The sequence below is a fragment of the Hordeum vulgare genome, chromosome 4H (assembly GCF_904849725.1).
Source record: "Hordeum vulgare subsp. vulgare chromosome 4H, MorexV3_pseudomolecules_assembly, whole genome shotgun sequence".
Classification (NCBI taxonomy): Eukaryota; Viridiplantae; Streptophyta; class Magnoliopsida; order Poales; family Poaceae; genus Hordeum; species Hordeum vulgare.
This window is the reverse complement of record NC_058521.1, coordinates 18,258,680-18,284,547: the sequence shown is the minus strand read 5'-3', so window position 1 is coordinate 18,284,547 and position 25,868 is coordinate 18,258,680. Positions and strand designations below refer to the sequence as shown.

General features: G+C 47.3%; 1 pseudogene; it reads right to left on the bottom strand.

Moving 5' to 3' along the window:
* Positions 1-5,134: 5,134 nt before the first annotated feature.
* Positions 5,135-6,562, bottom strand: LOC123450195 (annotated as a pseudogene).
* Between the last annotated feature and the right edge of the window lie 19,306 nt (positions 6,563-25,868).

Below are 25,868 nucleotides of genomic sequence, written 5' to 3'. Positions count from 1 at the left end.
CAATAACCTCATCAAGTTCTACCACCCTCCCACTCAATTCTTTCGAGATAAACCTTTCCTCGAGAAAGGACCCGTTTCTAGAAACAAACACTTTGCTTTCGGATCTGAGATAGGAGATGTACCCAACTGTTTTGGATATCCTATGACGATGCATTTATCCGCTTTGGATTCGAGCTTATCACACTGAAACGTTTTCACATAAGTGTCGAAGCCCCAAACTTTCAAGAAACGACAGCTTAGATTTCTCTAAACCTCAGTCTATACTGTGTCATCTCAACGGAAATACGTGGTGCCCTATTTAAAGTGAATGCGATTGTCTCTAATGCATAACCCATAAACGATAGTGGTAATTCGATAAGAGACATCATAGTATGCACCATACCAAATAGTGCGTGGCTATGACGTTCAGACACATCATCACACTATGATGTTCCAGGTGGCATGAACTGCGAAACAATTTCCACATTGTCTTAACTGCGTACCAAAACTCGTAACTCAGATATTCATTTCTATGATCACATCGTAGACAGTTTATCCTCTTGTTACGACGAACTTCACTCTGAAACAGAATTAAACTTTTCAATATTTCAGACTTGTGATTCATTAAGTAAATACTCTTGTATCTACTCAAATCGTCATTGAAGTAAGAACATAATGATATCCACTGCGTGCCTCAGCACCCATTGGACTACATACATCAAAATGTATCACTTCCAACAAGTTACTATCTTGTTTCATCTCAATGAAAACAAGGCCTCGCTCATGTGGTATGATTTGCATGTCACAAGTGATTCAAAATCAAGTGAGTATAAAGATCCATCAGCATGGAGCATCATCATGCAATTTATACCAACATGATTTAAGCGGCAGTGCCACAAGTAAGTGGTACTATCATCATTACTTTGCTTCTTTTGGCACCAATATCATGAACATGTGTAACACTACGATCGAGATTTAATAAACCATTGAAGGTGATTATTCAAGCAAATAGAGTAACCATTATTCTCTTTAAATGAATAATCGTATTGCAATAAACACGATCCAATCATGTTCATGCTTACGCAAGCACCAAATAGCAATTATTTAGGTTTAACATCAATCCTGATGGTAGAGGGAGCATGCGACGTTTTGATCATATCAACCTTGGAAAAACTTCCAACACTTGTCGTCACCTCGCCTTTAGCTAGTCTCCGTTTATCCCCTAGCTTTCATTTCGTGTTACTAATCACTTAGCAACCGAACCGGTATCCAATACCCTCGCGCTACTAGGAGTACTAGTAAAGTAAACATCAACATCATGTATATCAAATATACTTCTTTTGACTTTGCCAGCCTTCTTATCTACCAAGCATCTAGGGTAGCTCCGCTTCAGTGACCGTTCCCCTCATAACAGAAGCACTTATTCTCGGGTTTGGGTTTAATCTTGGGTCTATTCATTAGTGCAGCAACTGTTTTGTTGTTTCACGAAGTATCCCTTCTAGCCCTTGCCTTTCATGAAACTTAGTGGTTTTACAAACCATCAACCATTGATGTTCCTTCTTGATTTCTACTTTCGCAGTGTCAAACATCATGAATCTCTCAAGGATCATTGTATCTATCCTTGATATGTTATAGTTCATCACGAAGCTCTCACAGCTTGGTGGCAGTGACTTTGGAGAACCATCACTATCTCATACGGAAGATTAACTCCCACTTGATTCAAGCAATTGTCGTACTCAGACAATCTGAGCACACGCTCAACGATTGAGCTTTTCTCCTTTACTTCACGGACAAAGAATCTTGTCGGAGGTCTCATACCTCTTAACAAGGGCACAAGCATGAAATCACAACTTCATCTCTTTAGAACATCGCTTATGTTCCATGATGTTTCAAAACGTCTTCGGCGCCATGCTTCTAAGCCATTAAGTATTTTGCACTGAATTATCGTGTAGTCATTAGAAACGTGTATGTCGGATGTTCACAACATCCACAAACGACGCTCGAGGTGCAGCACACTGAGTGGTGCATTAAGGACATAAGCCTTCTGCGCAGCAACGAGGACAATCCTCAGTTTTACACACTCAGTCCGCAAAGTTTGCTACTATCAACTTTCAACTAAATTTTCTCTAGGAACATATTAAAAACAGTAGAGCTATAGCGCAAGCTACATCGTAATTTGCAAAGACCATTAGACTATGTTCATGACAATTAGTTCAATTAATCATATTACTTAAGAACTCCCACTCAAAAACTACATCTCTCTAGTCATTTGAGTGGTACATGATCCAAATCCACTATCTCAAGTCCGATCATCACGTGAGTCGAGAATAGTTTTAGTGGTAAGCATCTCTATGCTAATCATATCAACTGTACGATTCATGCTCGACCTTTCGGTCTAATGTGTTCCGAGACCATGTCTGCACATGCTAGGCTCGTCAAGCTTAACCCGAGTGTTCCGCATGTGCAACTGTTTTGCACCCGTTGTATGTGAACGTTGAGTCTATCACACCCGATCATCACGTGGTGTCTCGAAACAAAGAACTTTCGCAACGGTGCACAGTCAGGGAGAACACAATTTAGTCTTGAAATTTTAGTGAGAGATTACCACATAATGCTACCGTCGTTCTAAGCAAGATAAGGTGCATAAAGGATTAACATCACATGCAATTTATAAGTGACATGATATGGCCATCATCATGTGCTTCATGATCTCCATCACCAAATCACCAGCATGATCTTCTTGTCACCGGCGTCACACCATGATCTCCATCATCATGATCTCCATCAATGTGTTGCCATCGGGGTTGTCGTGCTACTCATGCTATTACTACTAAAGCTACGTCCTAGCAATATAGTAAACGCATCTGCAAGCACAAACGTTAGTTTAAAGACAATCCTATGGCTCCTGCCGGTTGCTGTACCATCGACGTGCAAGTCGATATTTAACTATTACAACATGATCATCTCATACATCCAATATATCACATCACATCGTTGGCCATATCACATCACAAGCATACCCTGCAAAAACAAGTTAGACGTCCTATAATTGTTGTTGCATGTTTTATGTGGTGGCCATGGGTATCTAGTAGGATCGCATCTTACTTACGCAAACACCACAACGAAGATATATGAATTGCTATTTAACCTCATCCAAGGACCTCCTCGGTCAAATACGATTCAACTAAAGTTCGAGAAACCGACACTCGCCAGTCATCTTTGAGCAACGGAGTTATTCGTAGCGATGAAACCAGTCTCTCGTAAGCGTACGAGTAATGTCGGTCCGAGCCGCTTCGATCCAACAATACCGCGGAATCAAGAAAATACTAAGGAGGGCAGCAAATCGCACATCACCGCCCACAAAAACTTTTGTGTTCTACTCGAGATAACATCTATGCATGAACCTAGCTCACGATGCCACTGATGGGGAACGTCGCATGGGAAACAAAAAATTTCCTACGCGCACGAAGACCTATCATGGTGATGTCCATCTACGAGAGGGCATTTCCGATCTACGTACCCTTGTAGATCGCACAACAGAAGCGTTAATAAACGCGGTTGATGTAGTGGAATGTCCTCACGTCCCTCGATCCGCCCCGCGAACCGTCCCACGAACCGTCCCACGATCCGTCCCATGATCCGTTCCGATCTAGTGCCGAATGGACGGCACCTCCGCGTTCAGCACACGTACAGCTCGACGATGATCTCGGCCTTCTTGATCCAGCAAGAGAGACGGAGAGGTAGATGAGTTCTTCGGCAGCGTGACGACGCTCCGGAGGTTGGTGGTGATCTAATCTCAGCAGGGCTCCGCCCGAGCTCCGCAGAAACGCGATCTAGAGGAAAAACCGTGGAGGTATGTGGTCGGGCTGCCGTGGCAAAAGTTGTCTCAAATCAGCCCTAATAGCTCCATATATATAGGAGGAGGGGAGGGGAGACTTGCCTTGAGGCTCAAGGAGCCCCAAGGGCTGCGCACCAAGGAGGAGGAGGAGTCCACCTCCAATCCTAGTCCAACTAGGATTGGAAGGTGGAGTCCTTCCCTTCCTTCCCACCTTTTTCTTTTCTTTTCTCTTTGATTTTCTATCTATGGCGCATAGGGCCTTCTTGGGCTGTCCCACCAGCCCACCAAGGGCTGGTGCGGCACCCTCAAGGCCTATGGGCTTCCCCGGGGTGGGTTCCCCCCCCCCCCCCCCCCCGGTGAACATCTGGAACCCATTCGTCATTCCCGGTACATTCCCGGTAACTCCGGAAACCTTCCGGTAATCAAATGAGGTCATCCTATATATCAATCTTCATTTCCGGACCTGCGTGAATAGTATACATAGAACCATTGCGAACTATTCATGACAGATTTCTCTTTTTTGTTTCTCGATGTATGTTTCGAATTTTGATCTGGATTTTTTAGGAGTTATCTTAATATGTGTTGTGAACATGCATGATTTTTTTCAGATTTTTTCGCAATGTTTAAATTTGAATTTGGGCCGCAAGGTACACGGTGACATGCAAACGTGCATGTCACCTGATCCCTATCCCACACACAAAGGGCGACGATAGAAATTAGGTCAACCGATCCCAGAGGTAATCAACGGTCTACATAGTCGTGACTCAGTCGTCTTCTTCCTTCTGCACACACGCAAAAATAGAAAAAATGGGAAGATCATGCGCCATCCATGCTCGCCGTCAATATCCATGCCGCCAGGGCCGGTTCTATGATTTTGGGGGCCCAGGGCAAGACTAGAACCACGGGCTTTAGTATAATCATTAAAATAATAATGCTGATCCCTAGCGTCGATCCGCCACTATAACAGCCGTTTGATTAGTACATCCGATTTGTATCACATCAGTCGGATCTGTTTCATCTTTTAATTAGAACAGCAGACGGCGCCCCCAAAAGGATGCATTTCATTCAGGACAGTAACAAGATTCCAATCCACGCACGTGCTATATTGGTGCTAGAATGTAACTTTTGTGCATTCTTCAATGAAAAAAGATATGTGCAAAAAAACATGGAAAGGAACTCATAGCAGCATTCAGAGAACAAAAGCATCACAACCAATATTCTTCCAGACCCAATCAGCTACAACGACCAAAGCTACATAGAATCGAGTGTCCACCAATCATCCAAAAGAGGCGGCAATTACAACACCTATCGATAAAGCTACAAGGAATCAACCAGGTCGTCGGATTCGGCTTCACCAAACCCGTAGGAGCTGAAGTGCTTCACTCTAAACTTCCACTCGCCCTTGGCGCCATCAAACGAGATAAACTCCACTCCCTGTTCCTAAGCCTTCTTCACCAACATCTCCTTGAACTTGTCAAACCTCGGACCTTGCGTGTACTGCTCGTCCGTCTTCCTATTCATGCACTTGATGTTCAGGAGGGTCACCAAAGCAGCTTTGTTCAGGCCCTCGCCAACTGGGGGCTTCTTGCTATCGTCCTTGTACACAATCACTTCACGGTTACTGAATTCCACAATTGACTCCAGATCAAGGCCCCTCACATCAGTTTCTCCCAAGAATTTGATGCTGCCATAGCCTTCACGTCCAACAATGAAGTCTACAACCTGACTACAGTAGCCTGGCTCGGCACGTTCTTTGGCAGCAAGCTCCTCTAGACTGGGCTCCGTGAAGTAATCTGCCTGGGAGAGCTTAGGCACCATCTTCTCAACGGTAGCACCATTCACAGGCCGTGTCACGGCCCCAGGCTCGCTTGATGCACGATGGTTATCAATGTGGATGCCATTGTCCACTGTACCAGACCGAGTTGGTGTCATGGAAGCCTTACTGTGCTCCCTCCCAACAAAAGCATCTGTACAGTTCCTCAAATCAGAAACAAGCGACAAACGATTTTGCAAGTCTAGGGGAGAAAGAATACAGACAGTTCCAAATAAATACCTTTATGTTTGCCATTATCAGTTGAATCCCTTGGAATTGATTGTTGGCCAACCGTACTACGTGAAGGCCACTGGTCTGTTGGACGGATTATCAGACTTCTTGGGTTCTCTCTAGGGATGAAAAAGGCATCCGCTTTTGGTGTTGCAGGGATTCTTCATCATCAGCAAAGAATGGAACCTAAAGGAACAAAAAACAGAACCGCACAATTATTTCTCAAACGGCTTCATAAAAATCCAATAAATGAAGAAATATAAAGTAAATAACAGTCCTAACCTTGCCATCAGATGTTGCATTATATTTTCGTGGCAGCAGCTTTATCCTCCTCTGTGATAAATGCCTAGGAACCACCATGGATAATGTTCTGCTCGGAAGGGGCTTCTCAGCAACCTGCAGGGCAGTAAATGTTTTTGTCAAGCAAATCTCCTTCCTCGTGGCTGTAGATACCCTCAGTAGCACAAACTGCTGATTAATATACCCACCTTGCTTATCTCTACTATCAGTCCACTCTACAGAAACTACTGCAAATACTTAAAGATGGTACAAAAAGTACTAACCGGCAAACTTGATATCCCATATTGGATAGAAGGTGAGGATCCACCATTCCCAATGGACATCTGAGGCATTGATGGAAGTGTTCCAAAGGGATTTGAAACAAGAGTCGGCTGCATTACCATATTGGACTGGTCCGTCATCTTCGAGCTCTGGTTCGCGCTCTCCTGGATCTTGGACCAGCTGCCCAAGTGGTCGCCGGTGACCCGGGAGACGTACCTGGACCGCCGTCGACCGCAACAGCTGCTACGTCTCCGACGACGGCGCATCCATGCTCTGCTTCGACACCCTCTCCGAGACGGCCGAGCCCATCGCCTCCTCGCCCGTCGCCGGCGAGAAGCACCCTCCTGAAGACCACAATGGATAAGCCGGGAAGGGAACGAAAGGTTTTTTTTAACTTAAAAACGTACTGCGGGTTAATTATCAGAAAAGCAAAGGGCGTTTTTGTAAAATTACAGCGACGTACGGCAGAAGCGCTGCGCGCTATTATTACTAATACAAATGGCCGTGCCGTTGCACCGGCCGAAATGTTAAATATAATTTTCTTCCTGTGTCATTGTGCAATATTATTTTAATCTAATTTTTGTAAGCTTTAGAAGTAAGGTTACACTGAGTATTTCTTTTAGCCGTGAAATTTGATTTTACTTATACAAACATTATAAAATAGGATTATTAGAATGTTTACAATTTTAAATAAGTACGAATAAGTTTATGTACAAATTATAAACAAATATTCATGAATGCGCTAGTGTTGGAGCACGTAGACATGCTCCTTGAAGATGATCATGTAGTTCCGTATACTAACTTTACAGTTGATGGTTGGATTGTTCTGTAGTAACACTAAGTGATAAATTTAAGGAAGAATTGGGCATGGAAGACGACGGAAGCTCGACTTCCATGAACCGTCTAGTGTCCCATGTCCTACTCTACCTTACTAACGATCGGACGGACACTATGAAGGGCATATCTAGCCGTCCGACATGGACACGGCGGACCCGAACGAGCCACGCTTAATATTAGATTTATGTTGCATGTAATAATATAGATTTGAGGTTTCTAATTTAAAGTATCCGGTTGTAGAATTCGTTATTTGAGGCTTAATTGATCAACCTCCGCAGATGCGTCGGGACGTTTCCATGGACGTTTGAGAGGTCAGATTTGTTAAGTCCTGTTGTAGATGCTCTATAAGGCGGTACAATCAAATAATTATAATGAACTAATGTGAAAAAGAACATCTAGCAAATAACAATTTGTTGGAACGTCACGAACAATCGCATATAAATCCAACGGGATGAGCACCGAAGTATCCAGCAGCTTAAGTCCGTGTACATCTACCAACAACTATTGATCAAAAAATAGCAATAGGCACTAAATCTCCACCTAACTGCGCACTACGTGACCCTTATCCAAAACATCACCATTCCTCCTGCGGCTACAGAGAAGAGGAGACCAGCGCTGATGCCTGGCTGTGCTCCTCACAACAGCTGTTCGTGCTGCACCCACGAAGCACTCCAGTACTTAGTGCCCGGCCATGGTGGCGGCCACTGCCAGGATCTGTCCATCTGTGCATCCCCACCCCAACACGCGGGCAGACCCCCATTGCACAAGCATGGCGGGGCGGCCTGCTCGAAGCCTCCATCGATGTGCGCCTCTGCTGGGAGCTCGGTCGGGGGCTAGTGGGCTAGGCCATGGGTACCACCGTCTCGGAGGAGCAGCATCGGGGCCAAGCCGGTGTCCGGTAGCACTTCCCCCGCGGTGTGCGCTGAAGGCCACGGCTGCACCATGGACGCCGCCTCCATTGCAGGCTGGTGCGTTGCAGAACGCTGCCTTGCCGGCAATGGGCCATCGCGTCTTGGAGCGAACCGAGTGACCACGCCGGCAGGAGCCGAGAAGGTCGCAGTCGCGAGCTCTGTCGTCCGTCGTCGCCTCCTCAAAAGGAGCTGCCTTCATGCTCTGTTCCGCAAGCGTTGCCGCTTCTCTAACTCGTCTCATACTGGCAAGATTCTACCCTCTCCCCATCTCTCACCATGCGAACTCTGGATCCGGCGCCCCCAACCTTGACAGCCTTCCATGCGCCTCTCAGAGCCTCCTCCGCCCGGATCCGTCTGTTGGCAGCCATCAATCACCATTCTCCGGGATCAAAGCCGTTGTGCCATCCAGATTGTTGCGTCGTTGTTCTGGAGGTCCGGCTCCAGCGACCGCCCCTCTCCGGCTCACACACACACTCTCTCTCTCTCTTTCTCTCAGTCCCCCCTCCCTCGGGCCGACTCTCTCGGCCTCTCTCTCCACTGCCCTCAGCCTCCGGCCATCCCCTCCACCTCCGGCCTACCCGCTCCCCTGTAAGCGCACAACGCCCACTGGCCTCCTCGTCGGCCTCCTGCAACACGCTCGCCGACGAGCCGAGCTGAAGTTATTCCCCTTCCACCTTCTCTACCACTGGAGAAGATAGAACAAAGGAGTGCGGATCGAATTCTCACTAGATGCAGTGGTTAATTTGCAAAACTGAAACGTTTTCTCAGATACCACTTAAAGAGGGACCGCGGGTTGAATACCTAAAACCTTAGGGGCCTATCTGCAAAACGGCCTGCGATCGCGACGACGGACGACAGAAGCGTTAGTTGCTTTATTATTAGGGGAGACTAGTAAAAGTGTCCGTGCGTTGCACCGGGTTAGATTGTCGATTTTCAGATCATGTATTTAGTATTTGATCCCCCTCACATCATGTTCTTCGTCAACATCTACTTGAACTCCGCATCATCTTTGAAATGCAAGTAGGTATGTAAACATACGACAAATGATTATATGTAAATAAAGGCAGAAACTGCTCGGCACAAACTTGAAAATTTAATTTTTATATGAGATATAGCAATTTCAATGGTCATTATTTTAGCAGTCTTATTTTACCTTTTTCGTAAAATTTAATATTCATAGATCATAAGATGACCTGCATGATTATAGATTTTAAAATATTTCATTAGACGACTGGTGTTATTGCACAAGGGTACTCAATGTTGCAAGCTTGGCATGCGTTGATGCAAGGTCGGTTATCTCCGTTGCAAGCCGCTCGTCTTTTAGTATTTTCCAAAACCACTTGCGCGATGCTGCACTCGTCGATATTGTCAAGGGTGTTGCGGTCGCTACATCAGCTTTGCCTCTCTTTAGACAGGGATACTTGAAACTTTAGCCTCTTAAAAAGACTATTTTTAGTCAGACTAAAATAAGTCTCTTAGATACAAACACCCAGATGTGAGATCTTTAAATCTCATCTGGATTTATTTATTTTTGAAATAAAATCTCATCTGGATTGTTACGTAGCAAATTCGATGAATAAACACCACCGCTATCCAATATGAATGCAGTCAATCTTTTGTTCCTCGTTTTGCTTGCACACGCATTGGTTTCCTTAATTGATTGATGATTGATGGGTGAAAACGGTAAATGAATGAGTGAAGAAAGAAAAATGAGAACGTGGTCGTGGCAGCCTTCCTTCCTCGAGCAGTCCTCGACCTGTGCGGGTTCGACGCCGCCGTCCGGGCGCGCGACCTCGCCGACTTCCTCGAGCTGGAGGCGGGCCTCGTCTGGCGCTGCCGCGTCAAGACCAACACCTACCCGCAGGACGCCGACCCCGACTTCCTCCTCCCCGCCGCCGCCGCCCTCGCCCCCGGCCAGGCGCAACAGCGGCTCGTCCCCGTCCCGCCGCACGCCTTCGTCCACTTCGCGCGCCCGGAGGCAGCCCGCCGCGCCGCCGTCGCCGCCGGCCGCTGCGAGCTCATCCTCTCCGGGAAGCCGCTCCGCGCCGCCCGTCTACGAGGAAGGAGGGAGGGAGGGATGGGCCGGCGGTCGGTCGGTCTGGATCGACGAGATGCACGCGTGCTTCCATGGCGGCGGCGGCAGCGACAGGACCTCACCAAGAACGTACGTCGGGCGCCGTCAGATTCCGTTCCATCCTTCCCGTGTACGGTATGTATGATGCGTCGACAGCCTGACGTGTGCGTGTGTGGGTGTGTGCAGATGAAGTCCATGTCCCTCAAGATGAACGCGGGCGGCGGCGGCGGGGGAAAGGGGTGGAGGGGGAGGAGGACATGGAGCCGCAGGACAAGGACGTCGCCGCGGCGTCGGCGTCCGCCAAGATCGCGTCGAAGGAGCGAGAGGGGAAGACGCGCGCGCAGTGCGACCGGTGCCGCTCCGGCCTGGAGTACTCACCCTGCCTCCTCGATGCGTGCTCTCCCTCTACCAGCAGCGCTTGCGGTCACGCTGCTCCGTCCTCGCCTCTCCTCCTCCCTGCTTCCGACCACCTCGGCAGCCCTGGTCTACAACCCCTCATCGTCCTCTGCTCCGGCCGCACCTTCGCTAACCGAAGCATGTGCATCCTTGCGTTCTCGTCGTCGTCTGCTTCGAGAACAGCAGTGGAGGGCGCTGAGCACCTACATGGGGACCAGGAAGAGCTGTCCCCGTCGCCGACAAGGGCGACGCCCCTCACCTGAGCACACGCCCCGGCGATGCGGAGGCCGAAGAGAGGTGCCGACGGCGCATACAGATGGGAGCATCTGGCAGTGGATAAGAGAAAGAGGAGGACCGCGGGTTTAATTATAGAAAAGTACAAGGGCGTTTTTGCAAAAACTCGGCGACGTACGGCAGAAGCCGTCGGTGCTTTATTAGTAGGGATAGACTAGCAAAAAGGCCCGTGCGTTGCAACGGAAGAAAAAAATTATAATCTTCAATTATGATAATGACATTATATTCTTAAAATTTCAGGACATTTCTTAAAATGCATGAACATTATTTGAATTATGATGAAAATGGCAAAGTATGTTTTGCTAATTAATGATAGCATATGCATAAGAACATTATTTTTATCTTGCTGATATATGTGTTTGCATTTGTAATCTAAATGAAGTCTTAATTTGGTAGCAAACATATTAGACAGCTTCATAAAAAACAATCAGTTTGTAAGTACATGCATACCAAATATTCCAGGTTGCGTATCAAAAATAATTAGCAAAGCAGTTTATATATATATGAAAGATCAAAGCTAAGCCATTTGTTTACGTAAAGCTTGTATAAACAACATTGTATATTTTTTTATACATTAAAAACATTTTTTTGCGTGTGGCATCAGAAACATTATTGAGTTTTGATGTCTAATTTTTTTAATACATATTTTACATATTTTGTGTGCATCATGAACATTTTTTATATGCATGTTTTACATTATTCAAATACACGATTAACATTTTTAAAAAGTTCTATTTTTCATATCTACTTTGTTTCATACACATTATATTTTTTTATATGTTTCCTTATACACAAAAAACATTGCGAACTTTATAGCCCATTGCGAGAGCTCTGGCAACGACGGTGTCACACCTTCGGAGATACCTGTAGAGCATCTTTATAGTCACCCAGTTACGTTGCGACATTTGATACACAGAAAGCATTCCTCCGGTGTCACTGAGTTATATGATCTCATGGTCATAGGAACAAATACTTGACACGCAGAAAATAATAGCAACAAAATGACACGATCAACATGCTACGTCTATTAGTTTGGGTCTAGTCCATCACATGATTCTCCTAATGATGTGATCCCGTTATCAAGTAACAACACTTGCCTATGGCCAGGAAACCTTGATCATCTTTGATCAACGAGCTAGTCAACTAGAGGCTTACTAGGGACAGTGTTTTGTCTATGTATCCACACAAGTATTGTGTTTCCAATCAATACAATTATAGCATGGATAATAAACGATTATGATGAACTAAGAAATATAATAATAACTAATTTATTATTGCCTCTAGGGCATATTTCCAACAGTCTCCCGCTTGCACTAGAGTCAATAATCTAGTTCACATCTCCATGTGATTCCAATGAATCCAACACCCATATAGTTCTGGGGTCTGATCACGTCTTGCTCGTGAGAGAGGTTTTAGTCAACGGTTCTGAAACTTTCAAATCCGTGCGTTCTTTACAAATCTTTATGTCATCTTATAGATGCTGCTACTACGTGCTATTCGGAAATGCTTCCAAATATCTACTCTACTATACGAATCCGTTTCACTACTCATAGTTATTCGGATTAGTGTCAAAGCATGCATCAATGTAACCCTTTACGACGAACTCTTTAACCACCTCCATAATCGAGAAAAAATTCCTTAGTCTATTTAGTTACTAAGGATAACTTTGATCGCTGATCAGTGATTCAATCCTGGATCACTCTGTGTACCTCTATAACTGACTTGCCGCAAGGCACACATCAGGTGCGGTACTCAGCATGGCATACTTCAGAGTCTACGGCTAAGGCATAGAAGACGACCTTCGTCTATTCTCTTTATTCTGCCGGGGTCGGGTTTTGAGTCTTACTCAAATTCACACCTCACAACGCAACCAAGAACTCCTTCTTTGCTGATCTATTTTGAACTCCTTCAAAAACTTGTCAAGGCATGCATCTTGTTGAAACTTCCATTAAGCGCTTTCGATCTATCCCCATAGATCTTTGATGCTCAACGTTCAAGTAGCGCAATCCAGGCACTCCTTTGAAAACTCCTTTCAAACAACCTTGTATGCTTTACAGAATTTCTACATTACTTTTGATCCACAATATGTCAACCACATATACTTATCAGAAATTCTATAGTGCTCCCACTCACTTCTTTGGAAATACAAGTTTCTCATAAACCTTGCACAAACCCAAAATCTCTGGTCATCTCATCAAAGTGTATATTCCAACTCCGAGATGCTTGCACCAGTCCAATGAAGGATCGCTAGAGCTTGCATACTTGCTAGTATCTTTAGGATCGACAAAACCTCCTGGTTGTATCACATACAATGTTTGCTCAAGGAAACCGTCGAGGAAACAATGTTTTGACATCCTATGTGCAATATTTCATAAATAATGCAACAACTACTAACATAATTCTAACAGACTTTTAGCATCGCTACGAGTGAGAAAGTCTCATCATAGTCAACTTGTTTGATCTTGTCAGAAACATCTTTGCGACAAGTCGAGCTTTTAATAATAGTGACTTATCACTATCATCGTCTGTCTTCCTTTTAAAGATCCATCTTTACTCAATAGTCTTATGACCATCAAGTAGTTCTTCCAAAGTCTACACTTTGTTTTCATACATGGATCCTCTCTCGGATTTCATGGCCTCCAGCCATTTGTCGGAATCCGGGCCCACCATTGCTTTCTCCATAACTCGTAGGTTCACTGTTGCTCAACAACATGACCTCCAAGACAGGGTTACCGTACCACTCTGTAGTAGTACGCGACCTTGTCAACCTACGATGGTTGTAGTAACTTGATCCGATGCTCAATTATCACCATCATCAGCTTCCACTTCAATTGGTGTAGGCGCCACAGGAACAACTTCCTGCGCCCTGCTACACACTGGTTGAAGTGATGGTTCGATAACCTCATCAAGTTCTACCACCCGCCCACTCAATTCTTTCGAGAGAAACTTTTCCTCGAGAAAGGATCCGTTTCTTGAAACAAACACTTTGCTTTCAGATCTGAGATAGGAGATGTACCCAACTGTTTTGGATATCCTATGAAGATGCATTTATCCGCTTTGGGTTCGAGCTTATCAGACTGAAACTTTTTCACATAAGTGCCGAAGCCCCAAACTTTCAAGAAACGACAGTTTAGATTTCTCTAAACCTCAGTCTATACTGTGTCATCTCAACGGAAATACGCGGTGCCCTATTTAAAGTGAATGCGGTTGTCTCTAATGCATAACCCATAAACGACAGTGGTAATTCGATAAGAGACATCATAGCATGCACCATACCAGATAGTGTGTGGCTATAACGTTCAGACACATCATCACACTATGATGTTCTAGGTGGCATGAACTGCGAAACAATTTCCACATTGTCTTAACTGCGTGCCAAAACTCGTAACTCAGATATTCATTTCTATGATCATATCGTAGACAGTTTATCCTCTTGTTATGACGAACTTCACTCTGAAATAGAATTGAACTTTTCAATATTTCAGACTTGTGATTCATTAAGTAAATACTCCTGTATCTACTCAAATCGTCAGTGAAGTAAGAACATAATGATATCCACTGCGTGCCTCAGCACCCATTGGACTCCATACATCAAAATGTATCACTTCCAACAAGTTACTATCTTATTTCATCTCAATGAAAACAAGGCCTTGCTCATGTGGTATGATTTGCATGTCACTAGTGATTCAAAATCAAGTGAGTATAAAGATCCATCAGCATGGAGCCTCTTCATGCAATTTATACCAACATGACTCAAGCGGCAGTGCCACAAGTAAGTGGTACTATCATCATTACCTCGTATCTTTTGGCACCAATATCATGAACATGTGTAACACTACGATCGAGATTCAATAAACCATTGAAGGTGATTATTCAAGAAAATAGAGTAACCATTATTCTCTTTAAATGAATAATCGTATTGCAATAAACACGATCCAATCATGTTCATGCTTAACGCAAGCACCAAATAACAATTATTTAGGTTTAACACCAATCCCGATGGTAGAGGGAGCGTGCGACGTTTGATCATATCAACCTTGGAAACACTTCCAACACGTATCGTCACCTTGCCTTTAGCTAGTCTCCGTTTATGCCGTAGCTTTCATTTCGTGTTACTAATCACTTAGCAACCGAACCGGTATCCAATACCCTCATGCTACTAGGAGTACTAGTAAAGTACACATCAACATCATGTATATCAAATATACTTCTTTCGACTTTTGCCAGCCTTCTTATCTACCAAGTATCTAGAGTTGCTCTGCCTCAGTGACTGTTCCCCTCATTACAGAAGCACTTAGTCTCGGGTTTGGGTTTAATCTTGGGTCTCTTCATTAGTGCAACAACTGTTTTTCCGTTTCACGAAGTATCCCTTCTAGCCCTTGCCTTTCTTGAAACTTAGTGGTTTTACAAACCATCAACTATTGATGCTCCTTCTTGATTTCTACTTTCGCAGTGTCAAACATCGCGAACCGCTCAAGGATCATTGTATCTATCCTTAATATGTTATAGTTCATCACGAAGCTCTCACAGCTTGGTGGCAGTGACTTTGGAGAATCATCACTATCTCCTCTGGAAGATTAACTCCCACTTGACTCAAGTGATTGTCGTACTCAGACAATCTGAGCATACGCTCAACGATTGAGCTTTTCTCCTTTACTTTGTGGACAAAGAATCTTGTCGGAGGTCTCGTACCGATCAAGAAGGGCACGAGCATGAATTCAAAATTTCATCTCTTTTAGAACATCACTTATGTTCCGTGACGTTTCAAAACGTCTTCGGTGCCTTACTTCTAAGCCATTAAGTATTTTGCACTGAACTATCGTGTAGTCATCAGAAACGTGTATGTCGGATGTTCACAGCATCCACAGACGACGCTCGAGGTGCAGCACACCGAGTGGTGCATTAAGGACATAAGCCTTCTGCGCAGCAACGAGGACAATCCTGTTCAAAGTTTGCTACTATCAACTTTCAACTAAATTTTCTCTAGGAACATATAAAACAGTAGAGCTATAGCGCAAGATACATCGTAATTCGCAAAGACCATTAGAGTATGCTCATGACAATTAGTTCAATTAATCATATTACTTAAGAACTCCAACTCAAAAAGTACATCTCTCTAGTCATTTGAGTGGTACATGATCCAAATCCACTATCTCAAGTCCTATCATCACGTGAGTCGAGAATAGTTTCAGTGGTAAGCATCTCTATGCTAATCATATCAACTATACGATTCATGCTCGACCTTTCGGTCTCATGTGTTAGGAGGCCATGTCTGCACATGCTAGGCTCGTCAAGCTTAACCCGAGTGTTCTGCGTGTGCAACTGTTTTGCACCCGTTGTATGTGAACGTTGAGTCTATCACACCCGATCATCACGTGGTGTCTCGAAACGAAGAACTGTCGCAACGGTGCACAGTCGGGGAGAACACAATTTCGTCTTGAAATTTTAGTGAGAGATCACCTCATAATGCTACCATCGTTCTAAGCAAGATAAGGTGCAAAAAGGATTAACATCACATGCAATTCATAAGTGACATGATATGGCCATCATCATGCGCTTCTTGATCTCCATCACCAAAGCACCGGCACGATCTTCTTGTCACCGGCGTCACACCATGATCTCCATCATCATGATCTCCATCAACTTGTCGCCATCGGGGTTGTCATGCTACTCATGCTATTACTACTAAAGCTACATCCTAGCAAAATAGTAAACGCATCTGCAAGCACAAACGTTAGTTTAAAGACAACCCTATGGCTCCTGCCGGTTGCCGTACCATCGACGTGCAAGTCGATATTAACTATTACAACATGATCATCTCATACATCCAATATATCACATCACATCGTTGGCCATATCACATCACAAGCATACCCTGCAAAAACAAGTTAGACGTCCTCTAATTTTGTTGTTGCATGTTTTACTTGGTGACCATGGGTATCTAGTAGGATCGCATCTTACTTACGTAAACACCACAACGGAGATATATGAATTGCTATTTAACCTCATCCAAGGACCTCCTCGGTCAATTCCGATTCAACTAAAGTTGGAGAAACTAACACCCGCCAGTCATCTTTGAGCAACAGAGTTACTCGTAGCGATGAAACCAGTCTCTCGTAAGCGTACGAGTAATGTCGGTCCGAGCCGCTTCGATCCAACAATACCGCGGAATCAAGAACAGACTAAAAAGAGTAGCAAAACGCACATCACCGCCCACAAAAACTTTTGTGTTCTACTCGAGAAGACATCTACGCATGAACCTAGCTCATGATGCCACTGCTGGGGAACGTCGCATGGGAAACAAAAAATTTCCTACGCGCACGAAGACATATCATGGTGATGTCCATCTACGAGAGGGGATGTGTGATCTACGTACCCTTGTAGACCGTACAACAGAAGCGTTAGTGAAGGCGGTTGATGTAGTGGAACGTCCTCACGTCCCTCGATCCGCTCCGCGAACCGTCCCGCGATCAGTCCCACGATCTAGTGCCGAACGGACGGCACCTCCGCGTTTAGCACACAAACAGCTCGACGATGATCTCGGCCTTCTTGATCCAGCAAGAGAAACGGAGAGGTAGAAGAGTTCTCTGGCAGCGTGACGGCGCTCCGGAGGTTGGTGGTAATCTTATCTCAGCAGGGCTCCGCCCGGGCTTCGTAGAAACGCGATCTAGAGGAAAAACCGTGGAGGTATGTGGTCGGGCTGCCGTGGAAAAGTCGTCTCAAATCAGCCCTAAAACCTCCGTATATATAGGTGGGAGAGGGGGGGGCTTGCCTTGGGGTCCAAGGACTCCCAAGGGGGTCAGTCGAACCTAAGGGGGAAGGTCTCCCCTCCCAAACCGAGTCCTACTTGGTTTGGAAGGTGGAGTCCTTCTTCCCTTTCCCACCTCCTCCTTTTTTTTCTTTCCTCTTTGATTTTTCCTCCAATGCGCATAGGGCTCTTTTGGGCTGTCCCACCAGCCCACTAAGGGCTGGTGCGCCACCCTCAATGCCTATGGGCTTCCCCGGGGTGGGTTGCCCCCCCCGGTGAACACCCGGAACCCATTCGTCATTCCCGGTACATTCCTGGTAACTCCGAAAACCTTCCTGTAATCAAATGAGGTCATCCTATATATCAATCTTTGTTTCCGGACCATTCCGGAAACCCTCGTGACGTCCGTGATCTCATCCGGGACTCCGAACAACATTCGGTAACCAACCATATAACTCAAATACGCATAAAACAACGTCGAACCTTAAGTGTGCAGACCGTGCGAGTTCGAGAACTATGTAGACATGACCCGAGAGACTCCTCGGTCAATATCCAATAGCGGGACCTGGATGCCCATATTGGATCCTACATATTCTACGAAGATCTTATCGTTTGAACCTCAGTGCCAAGGATTCATATAATCCCGTATGTCATTCCCTTTGTCCTTCGGTATGTTACTTGCCCGAGATTCGATCGTCAGTATCCGCATACCTATTTCAATCTCGTTTACCGGCAAGTCTCTTTACTCGTTCCGTAATACAAGATCCCGCAACTTACACTAAGTCACATTGCTTGCAAGGCTTGTGTGTGATGTTGTATTACCGAGTGGGCCCCGAGATACCTCTCCGTCACACGGAGTGACAAATCCCAGTCTCGATCCATACTAACTCAACTAACACCTTTGGAGATACCTGTAGAGCATCTTTATAGTCACCCAGTTACGTTGCGACGTTTGATACACACAAAGCATTCCTCCGGTGTCAGAGAGTTATATGATCTCATGGTCATAGGAACAAATACTTGACACGCAGAAAATAGTAGCAACAAAATGACACGATCAACATGCTACGTCTATTAGTTTGGGTCTAGTCCATCACATGATTCTCCTAATGATGTGATCCCGTTATCAAGTAACAACACTTGCCTATGGCCAGGAAACCTTGGCCATCTTTGATCAACGAGCTAGTCAACTAGAGGCTTACTAGGGACAGTGTTTTGTCTATGTATCCACACAAGTATTGTGTTTCCAATCAATACAATTATAGCATGGATAATAAACGATTATCATGAACTAAGAAATATAATAATAACTAATTTATTATTGCCTCTAGGGCATATTTCCAACATAATCGTGATAGTTCAACACCCCCTCCCCCCCCCCCCCCCCCCGCAGTCCGAAAGACGCCAGGCATGACGTTCAGACTGGAGCGAAAGTCACGAAAAACGAAAGACGACAGTCCCTTAGTGAAGACATCTGCAAACTGGGAGGCCGTCGGGACGTGCAGCACCTTGACCTCGCCGAGTGCCACACGATCGCGAACAAAATGCAAGTCGGTCTCCACATGCTTCGTGGCTGGTGCTGAATGGGGTTAGACGAAAGATATAGAGCACTGACATTATCACAGTACACAAGGGTAGCTCGATGAGGTAGGCGATGGAGCTTAGTGAGAAGTTGGCGAAGCCAACATGACCCAGCCACACAGTTAGCAACGGCACGGTACTCGGCCTCAGCACTGGATCGGGACACCGTATGTTGTCTCTTGGAAGACGAAGAGACCAAGTTAGCGCAGAGGAACACATAGAAGCCCGATGTAGAGCGTCGAGTGTCGGGGCAGCCAGCCCAGTCGGCATCACTGTAGGCAAGAAGATCGTGTGAGGACAAGCGATAGAGCTGAAGCCCGTAGTGTGTCGTGCCATGAAGGTAGCGGAGAACCCCGCTTAAGCAGCTGGCAGTGACCCTCCATAGGAGCGTGCATGACGAGCCAAAGCTGTTGGACAACATACGAGAGATCAGGTCGTGTGAGGGTGAGGTACTGAAGAGCTCCGGCAAGGCGACAGTAGTGTGTGGGATCGGAGTAGGGTACTCGAGCAGTGGCGGAGATCTTATGGCTAGTGTCGATGGGGTGGAAATGGGCTTGCAGTTAAGCATGGAAGCGTGATCGAGGATCTCAAGGGCATACTTCTCCTGGGAGAGAAATATGCCAGTGGCGGAGCGATGGACGTTCACCTCGAGGAAGTGGTGGATGTCACCGAGATCACTCATGGAGAACTCGGCGGCGAGGGATTCGACAAGTGACTGCAGCAGGGAGGTGGTGCTGGCAGTGAGAATGATGTCATCCACATATAGCAGGAGATAGGCGACAGGCGCGCCACGGTGCAAGATGAAGAGCGAGGTGTCGCACTTCGAGGACACAAAGCCAAGAGAGTGAATGAAGCGGGTGAACCGAAGAAACCACGTGTGCGACGCCTGCTTAAGCCCGTAGAGGGACTTGTTGAGGCGACATACATGGGTGAGAGAGGTGGCGTCTGCGAAGCTGGAAGGTTGCTGGCAGTAGACCGTCTCAGCAAGATCACCATGGAGGAAAGCATTCTTGACATCCATCTGGCGGATGGGCCAAGAGTGAGGAGTCGATATGCTGAGGACGATGCGGATGGTGGCTAGTTTGACCACAGGGCTGAATGTCTCCCCGTAGTCAACACCCGGTTGTTGCGTGAAGCCGCGGACCACCCACCGAGCTTTGTAGCGCGCCAGCTTGCCAGCTTGTGGCGAAAGATCCACTTGCCGGTCACCACGTTAACACTTGCAGGACAAGGAACCAAAGACCACGTATCATTCCGAATTAGCGCATTAAACTCGTCAAGCATTGCGGCATGCCAATGAGGGTTCTTGAGTGCGACACGGTACGAGGAAGGGATCGGGGGAGGCGCATCGGCAACGTGGAGGTTAAGAATCTGTTTGGGCATGGCATAGCCCGTTTTGCCACGCGTCTGCATGCGATGTGGGTTGGCAGGCGGAGAGACGGGCATGGCTCGTGGGGGCAACGGCTGAACCGGAGGAGACACGAAAAAACGTGGGGGTGAGGGGGTGGAAAAGAGGGGCCAGCGGTTGGCAGACGAGGGGGAAACGGAAGGCGCAGTTTGCTGAGAAGATCCCGAGGGGAATCCGGCAGGAGCGATCGAGCCCGCGACGTGAGCGGGAGGGCGGTTGCATGGCGAGGCAGGCCCCGCGATGTGATCGGGGGAGCGGGGAGCGCATGCAGGCACGCGGTTGCATGGTGAGGTGGGTCCCGCGACGTGATCGGGAGAGTGGGAGGCGCATGTAGGCGGCGGGTTGGTGCATGGCGAGGCGGGGGAGCGGGAAGCGCATGCAGAGCGGGAAAAACATGGCGGGATCGGGCTGTTGCATGCAGAGGCGGCGGGCTATCGCATGGAAGCCGGGCCCGCGGGTGCGCATGGGATGGGAATGGGAGATTCCAGGGGCTTGGGAGCGTAAGAAGAACGGGATCCGAGGGAGGGAGGACCGGCAGGGGCAGGATTCTTTGTGGCTGGGCTTTCTGGACACGGAGAGAAGGGAAAAATGTGTTCACCAAACGTAACATGTCGAAAAATAATGGCTTTTCGTGTAGTGAGGTCGAAGCACTGGTACCCCTTCTGTTCACGCGGATACCCAAGGAAAAGGAATGTGTCGAGCGAGGAGAAAGCTTGTGGGGAGCCGTGGCAGAAGTGTTAGGGAAGCAAAGGCATCCCAAAGTCCGGAGATGATCGTATGTGGGATGCGCGCCATAAAGTAAGAAATAGGGGGTGAAGTGGTGAATGGCATGTGATGGACGTATGTTATGGAGGGTGGTGGCCGTGTGTAATGCTTCAACCCAAAAAGGAGGAGGCATATCAGCTTGTAGAAGCAAGGTGCGGACTACATCGTTGGTGGTACGGATATGACGTTCGGCTTTACCGTTTTGGGGAGAAGTGTGGGGGCATGCGAGTCGGAAAACGACGCCGTGGGAGGAGAAGTAATCGCGCAGCAAGGTCGCGAGGAACTCCTCACCGTTGTCACATTGCATACATCGAATGAGTATGCCAAATTGGGTGAGAATGAATTGAAAGAAGCGAAGTAAAATATCACATGTTTCAGATTTCGCATGCAACAGAAAAGTCGAGGAAAAATGGGTGTAATCATCAATAATGACAAGATAATATTTGTACCCGGAGTAGCTCACAACCGGGGATATCCACACGTCACAATGAATTAAATGAAAGGGAGCAGTGGTGTAGGTGGTGGAGGTGGGAAAAGGGAGGCGTGTATATTTGCCCATCTGACATGCACTGCATAGATGGGGAGGACGGACATCATTATTAGATGTGGTAAGAAAATCTAAAGAAAACCGGGAAAGGGTAGAAGAACTAGGGTGCCCAAGCCGTCGATGCCAGAGATTATGCGTGGAGACGGTGAATGCTTGCGTGTTGGTGGCACCATTATTGTCGAAGAGGGGGTACAAATCGCCAGCATTGTTGACCCACAGGAGCACCTATTTGGTGGCTAGGTCCTTCACGGAAAATCCAAGGGGGTCAAATTCAATGGAACACAAATTGTCACAAGTAAATTTAGTACAGAAATGAGATTCTTGACAATGTTAGGAGATAGAAGGATATGACGAAGATAAAAGGGCTTAGGAGGGAGATGAGCAGTACCGATAGCAAGCACAGGGAGCCGAGAGCCATCACCAACAATTATATGACGAGTATAAGGCGCTAAAAGGGGACGAAACAAGGACAAGGTACCTTCATCGCCGGTGACGTGGGACGCGGCACCAGTGTTCATGATCCACTCAGTGTTTGGCGGGAAGGCAGTGCCGTAGCTCGGGGCTGCGTGGTACATGGCCGAGGCGTCCCAGCTGGGAGGACCCGCAACGTAGGGTGCTCGCGGTGGCGGTGCACGCGCGGTGGAGAACATCAGCGGATATGCGTGAGTGGAGGCGCCGGGATGAGGGCTGAGTACGCCCGCCGAGTTAGGCGGGATCCAGGGCACGCGGGGTGGAGGGAAGGGTGCCCCGACTGGCGCGAAGTAGCCCAGCCAGGGCGTCGCACCGGCACCACGACCAGGAGGTCGTCATCGCGGCCACGCCCGCGGCCGCGCCCACGGTTACCGCGATGGGCGCGATTGGCACCGAGCTGGCCACCACGCCCGCCTCCACCGTTGGCAGCACGGTCGCCGCCGCGGCCGCCACGATCTCCGCGGTCTCCTCCGCGCCCACCGCCCCGAGCACCGGAGCGATCCGCGCCGCTCTCGTCGAACTAGACGGACAAGACCTGAGAGCCTTCGTTGCGCGCATGACTGTCCATGAAGAGCTCGGCAAGAACGAGGCACGACCGAGCCTGCTGGAAGGTGGGAAGCGGCCTCGTGGACTGGATAATGGCAGCCTACATGCTAATCTTTGGCCCCAGCCCATCCAACATCTGCAACGTTAGAGTGCGGTCGCTCACCGGCTCGCGGACATCGGCGAGGGCGGCGGCAATGCCCTGGAGACGACGACAGTAGTCACTGACGCTAAGGTCGCCGCACACCGTTGCCCGGAACTCTTGGCCGAGATGCATCACGTGCTCGTCCTTGTTGGTGAGGAAGTAGTCGTGGATCCGAGTCCAGATGGTGTAGGCGGTAGAGCAGGCAAGAGCGACGATGTCGAGGAGGTCCCCTCGACGATGGTAATGACAGTATTGTCATCATCGCGCCACGCTGGTTCTTCCAGACGACGGACCGAGGTCGCCCGAACGTGATCTTCCGCATGGTAGCGCGCCAAAAGCAAGTTGATGTAGTTCCGCTAGCGCTGGTAGTTGGTGTCGTCCAACGAGAGCTTGAAGTCGATTACGCCGGTGACAATAGTCGGCAAGGCTGCAGATGGACTGGAGGAGGAAGACGGTAATGGGATGGTAGCAAGAGGCAAAGTCGAGGACGCAGTCTCGTCGGAGGCCAGACCGCGAGGGCGCGTCTTAACGGTGGGGCCAGCAGGGAGCTCCGCAGCGGCGGCGGAGTTGGCATCGGCTTTGGGAGAGGGAGGAGGCGTAGCCATCGTGGCTCTGATACCAAACCGAACGATGGTTGACTGATCATTGTTACAGCTGGGTGTGTTACATATATACCCAGGGACCCCAACATGCAGGGCACGTCTCGTGAAGGTGACGATCTGCTAGGATCAAGCCTGCAGACTAGGACTATCCTATTACAACTGACGAAGAGATATACATCAAGTATAATGACTAATTGTGACGGTTCAACAAGAAGTGCCAAGATAGATGGATGGATGTTCAGACCACATACCATCAGCTTTCTCACCTCAGGTCCGAACGAACAAATCAGTAGCAGGTGCACCGTCGTTTCCATCTCCTGATCACAGAGGATATTTCTTAGATGAGTCTATGCAACATGTAAAGGCTGAGCCGAAGCGATCAACGATGTATGTACCGTGGAGAACATGGTAAAAAAGTACCATACCATCAATAACTTTTGTGCATGAACAAATAGAGATGAGGATCAAAGAAACAGATATGTGAACTAATTGAGAGGAATTCATATTTGTTTACGTACGTTGTAATGCTATCGACGCAAATAACATCACAATGCCTTCTAATCCCATGTTCAAAAGAGCTTGGTTGAAGATAGAACTATACATGTGGCTCGACCACAGTGTTGTTGGCCTGCCACTAGCATGTCATATTTGGAAGCCCAATCACATTCCACACCACCCCTTGTAAATATGACACTTATTTATTTTCCTTCTATCAACTCCAACTACAATCTGCCCATTGCGGATTTACCAACTAGCAAACTCTGCCATTTAATGGTGTTGTTGGCAAAGCATTATTCTTTCTTATGTCTAATATAGTATATATACACATTATCTTTAACCTAGTAAACCATACATGACCTAGCTATAACCATACGTGTTCCCTGCAACATATAATGGATACATCACTGTACATAGAACAAAGAGTTTAGTCACCGTTTCTTCAAGTTTAATAGTATAATTCATTGAAAAAAATGTTAGTACTAACAATTTCTTCCATTAGGTTCGTATGCATTTTGATCGTAGGTCATACAAGAATCAGCCAACGTAATTAAGTTGGAGAAATCGAAGTTGCCAACATATATTTGCAACAATGGAGCGACGAGAAGAATACTGAAGAGAGATTTTGGTTGAGCACATAGAGTTTGCACCACCATACATAGGGCATATTCAAGGCTCACCCGCAAACTAGACACCACATCCGTCCGCACACACAAATGCGGGAGTTAACCATTCAATGTTATCCGCATACATTTTAAAACAAGTTTTAACAAACCGGATGAAATTTATGCAAACAAGATATTTTTCATACAAAACAGAGCGTTTTCATTACATTTCGAGCAATTCTTATTAAAAAAGGTGGGGACGGACCTGAACCTAGACTATGGGGGCGTCCATTGTCCAAATTCTTGTTGTTCCCTTCTCGTGAATCGTCCTTCATCCATTGCCTCTATGAGTAACGGCGATAAGACCCATGAAGTGAAGGTGCGGTCGTCGATGAGGAAGAGTAGAATATGGGAGAGACATACCAACCCACATAAGGCACAATGCCCTGCCTCCTCCCATGGCATACTCATCCTCGGTGGAGTCCGGGACCTGCCCACCTTCTGTGGACGTGCAGCGGGTGGCATCCTCCTTCTTGATCGCCTTCGTGTTTAGCGCCTCATAGAGGTATAAATGCTCGGCCACGAAGATGGGGTTCGTCGCTTCCATGCCCGTCACGGACTCCTTGCTCGCATGCTCACAGTACATCTGGCTCTCTGCTAGCCGCTGCTCGACCGCTTGAAGGAACATCGACATAGGCGTCGACGCCGGTTGCTCCTCCGCCATGGCGGTATTGAAATGTGCCTACGCGTGTTTCTTGGTCAAGCCGGCATGCACAAGTGCGGGCTCTGACACCGAGTCATGTCGTCGAAGATCTCGGGGGAGCCGGTGTCATACCAATCTTGATCCAACTGGCCTGGCGGCTCTGCCAGGTGGCCGCAAGGACGGCCATCTCATGGTTCATCTTCGACGACATGCTTTCCCAAAGAGCGTTCCCGTTCGAGGTCATGGCACACATGGTGCACATGAGGAGGCTGTTGAACTGATGGGATTATGGTGCGTAGCTCCCTGGGTGTTGCCTCC